Below are 4,573 nucleotides of genomic sequence, written 5' to 3' on the forward strand. Positions count from 1 at the left end.
TGGATGACTGAGAAAACAAACTTTGTGTTTTTGAAACCATTAGTGAAAAGGCCAGACTTCAGGGGTACCTGAGGCAGGCTTGGAACACAAGAGTCAGGGTGGCTTCTGGGTAATACCAGATGGCTAGGCCTCAGACCGACGAAGCCTCTTGGATGAGGGGCGAAACGTTTCTTTTTAACAAAAAAACTAAATACAAAACATTTTCCTAGAAATCATTTGCAAACTATACACCTTGACTACAATATTGTTATTAAAATCTGTTTCATGGATGATTAGACATAGCAGTTAAAAAATACACATTTTATGTTTTTCTTCCTCTCATGTTGTTTTTAAATCAACATGCCCCATTTCTCATTCCTTCATATCACAAAGTGAAACATAGGTCTAAAATAATTACTATGAAACAATCTAAAATGAAACCTTCAACAAATTTTTAATAATATGTTCACTTCTTTGTACAACATGGAATGGTCATATTTCCATGATTGGCAGTAAACACAACATTTTGTTCCTTGATGACACTGAATATTGGATCATCAGAAAACATACTTCTGTGTGAACCAGCACACAGTGTTTTATTGCTATTGCTAAGATGCAGTTGTTTCTTTTGTGTGAGGAAAATGAGGTTTGTGTGCACAACGTGGACACAAAATATACATACAATGGTTCAAATAAGCAAAGAATATTTATAAATATATATTCAAGCCAATATTACAACTTAAACAAGCATCTAGCTGCCTCTCTGATTAATGACAATAGTTATAATATTCTTGTAGCCAGCCATATTTGCTACAACTGATTTGTGGCACATATATGTGCACACACAAAAAACAGATTGGCTCAGTTTATGGCTTATGATTTTTTGTCACTGTCTAATTATGATAGATATGGCATTAGCTGTGCCTGAAGCTTAATAGTTTTGAGATCGCAAAATGCCTAACGGGCCTTTAATTCCATTGTCGTGCTACATTTTTGCTGTAGTTCACCATGTTTGTTTGTTTGTTATGTGTTTTTACCAGAAACATCATTGTTCTCTTTAAGCAATAAGTCCCTCATGACACTAAAGTGGAAAATAACGAACCCCTTGGAGACTTTCTGGGTCCCCACTCACCCCAAGACACACACATGTTGCGTACCATCCTCAGTTTTTTGTTATTCTTTTGCAAAAATTGGAAATGAAACCAATTTTTTTCGAGCCACATATTACAGACTTTCATATTCTTGATCTGTGTCCAAGTGTTGAAACGAGCCTGTTCCGAGCCGACCATGAGATGCAGTTTGTCGTTTTTTCACTCATAAATATGCTCTTTAAAACCACAGATGCTCTTTGCTCTCAAAATGGTTTCTGCATTGTAAACAAACATTACTGTGTCTATAGAAAGAGAAAAAACTGCTGCATATGTCAACATATATAACATATATATAAGCCAAGCAACTAGATTTCTTAAAATATGCATTAGTGTTAAAGAATGTGCATTGGTTCCAGTTAGCTCTTAACTTATAGGATTTTAGACCCGTTTTCTCCTCGAAGGGGGGCAATGCTGAAATGCTTCATATTTATTCTGTCTTAATGCTCTTCATGAGCATTATATAACTGAGAAACTGACAAATCTCAGCTTGTAGCTTGAATTTTAAGCAAGCACAATGTGAGCTGTTGCTGTTAGTGAATCACAATGTCCAGAGGGAATGCCAGGATATTAAACCCCTTTGTGCACATTGTTAAACCCACACAGGTTCATTAAAATAAGAGTGCCATGGTGCAGACTACCTTTAGGGGTTGAGAGTGTGGGATGCAGCTCAGCTCTTTGTAATAGTAGGATTTGGGGCATGTAGACTGTTGATGGCTGCATGCTTTGCAACAGGCGTCTATGAGGCTGCATCTCAGAAGTGGAAGGTTCAACCAGTCATTTTCTTTTTTCTTCTCTCCATAACACTAGCTTTGACTCTGTTTCTTTTTGTATTTTTCCTCTTCTTAAAGTGATAGGATAATAATAGCAAAGCCGGCTTCTGGAGGATGTAAACTGGGGAGCAGGTGGGAAAAAAGAGTGGCACTTAAGGTGGTATATAACTGGTTTTGGACTGTTAGATTTTAGTTAATGACTCAAAAATGCAGAAAAATTGCAGGAAAATTAGCATATTTTCTTGCAATTTTCCTGCAAATTTAAGTTGTATAATAGTTCATGTTTAGAATGACCAATTTATGAAAAATACATGTTTTTTGCATACATCGCTTGTAAAACTGTATTCTTGGCAGTGCACATTATTTTGTTGTTCACCTCCACCTGCATCATACTAAATGATAAATGGACTGTACTTACATAGCACCTTTCTTTCTTATCAAGATATTCAAAGTGCTTTACACTACAATCTGTGCCCCCATTCATACAGCACTCTACCAATCCAAAGAATAATCAGTACTGTATCACATTCATACACCGATGGGACACACATCGGAGGCAATGAGGGGTTCATTGTCTTGCTCAGGGACACTTTGGCAAGTGACTGCTGGTGGATTCGAACCTCTAACTCTTGCATTGGAGGACGACTCCTCTAACCATGCAGCCACAGCCATCCTGTACTAGAACTGCCTTTTTTAGTAACCGCAAACCACCCTCAAATTTACAAGTTAAATAGTTGCATTTAGCCAGATTTAGACAAAGATTTTGATTTTTTTTTTACTTAGTATCTTAGTATATTTTATTTGCACTAAGTTTATTTGCCTTGAATGTTTTCTGTCAGAGGAGAGCTCCTGTGCAGCTGTCAAAATACAGCTCTAGTGCTTTTAGGGGAAGTTGGAGACACCCACATCACAACTCAGGAGGGTTTGGAATGGGTTAGAAATGCCTGTAAATGTATGTTCCCCATCAGAAGCAAAAATGATATATATGAAATGAAATTAAATCTGTTATATTAAAAAATGACAAAGAAATAAAGACACAAGAAAAAAGAAAATTATGCACATAAGACATCAGCTTCAAACCTACTTCCATGTGAGTCTTGACAGGCAAGAAAACAAAGACAGTGAATTCAGATGAGACCTCGTCTCCATCATCACCCTGTGATTCTGACTTTAGTGACTTCAGTGCTCACAGTGTCCACAACTAGCATACAGACAGCGCCACGGTTAAACGTTGTAAATCAAATTCATTATAACATTGATTAATTTTAAAATAGCTTATCTCTGCTTTGATACAAAAAGGTTCTGTTTTTTATGGCTTTTGGAATTTGGTTGTGAGTTCCTGTTTTATCTGAGTTTTATAAAAACTTGTTGATGTTCTGATTTTTTTTTTTCTCCTGATTTTGTTAGGTCATTTCTTGTTGTTTGTTTATTTATTTATTTATTTATTTATTTATTTACTAAATGTATTTAAATATATTTTATATCCAGTTCCTCTGTTCCTGGTTTAGCAGTTTATCCTGCTGATAGTCAAGTTCTGATTATTTTCCCACAATATTTATATATATTTACATATATGTGTGTATATATATATATATATATATATATATATATATATATATATATATATACATATATATATATATAAACACGTTCAAAACTGTATTTTGTGATAGAGATTTTAGGTTTTTAGTTTTCCCTTTGGTTTGCTCTTTAGACGTGGTTTAGTTTTGATATGAAAGCAAATAATTTTACTCCAATTCAATAAAAATAATCCAGATAACATTTCTGTCACTGTCATTATCTCTCTGGGTGCTGACAAAGTTAGAGTTTTTGTAATAAATATGTAGTTATCAATGCAGGAGTTTCACTTTTTGAACATCTTGACTCAGTCACATTCAAAAAGTCTTTGATTTGGTTTTATTGTATTTACACATATGTATTTGCAGATAAACAATGTTACATTTTTGTTTGAAAAGCTAAAAGCCTTTAAGGTTATTAAGCAGTGATAAGAATGTTTTCCCAGTTAGGTTGCTGTTAATAAAATCATCTCTGTGCTGCAGAAGATGGAAAGAGTGCATGCCAATGCAGTTACTCTAGCCTGACCTTGGGGACTTAGCCTACCTTCAGTGCCACAGCTCCCACTGAGACATGATTACAACCACATACAGCCCTCAAACACAGTCCTCTCCGATAATAGATTAAACTTTTTGACATATTTTATTGAATTAGGTATCTTCTCTAAAAAAAAATAGCCTGTATTTTTCTGCCTCAGATGAATCAGCAGCACCAGAAAGTCACAAAGGGTGTCTGCACCCAAGTGATGATTACAGAGCTGATAGGATGCTTACTCTGGCTGCCATTGCAGCTTAACCAATTACCTGCTAAACACAGGATGGATCACAGCAGGATAACCTGGAGGGTCATAGATAGAGCATGTGAGTATAAACAAGCAAAGAAGTGAGATAGAAGAGGATATTGTCTCTTTTTCTCTGTTGGAACACACTGAATGTGAGCACATCTGTGGACGGTAGCTGTTCGAATAGTAGGTCACGACAGAGAAGGCATCAAAGTTGTTGCACCACTCTAAGCCTATTTTCCTGGTTCGCTGAACCCTGTTTTCCCCCTAATTTGTTCCCCATGCAAACATTTCGATGGATGGCTCTCTCCAACTCC

This window comes from Nematolebias whitei, chromosome 6, assembly GCF_014905685.2.
Source record: "Nematolebias whitei isolate Nwh7 chromosome 6, NemWhi1, whole genome shotgun sequence".
Classification (NCBI taxonomy): Eukaryota; Metazoa; Chordata; class Actinopteri; order Cyprinodontiformes; family Rivulidae; genus Nematolebias; species Nematolebias whitei.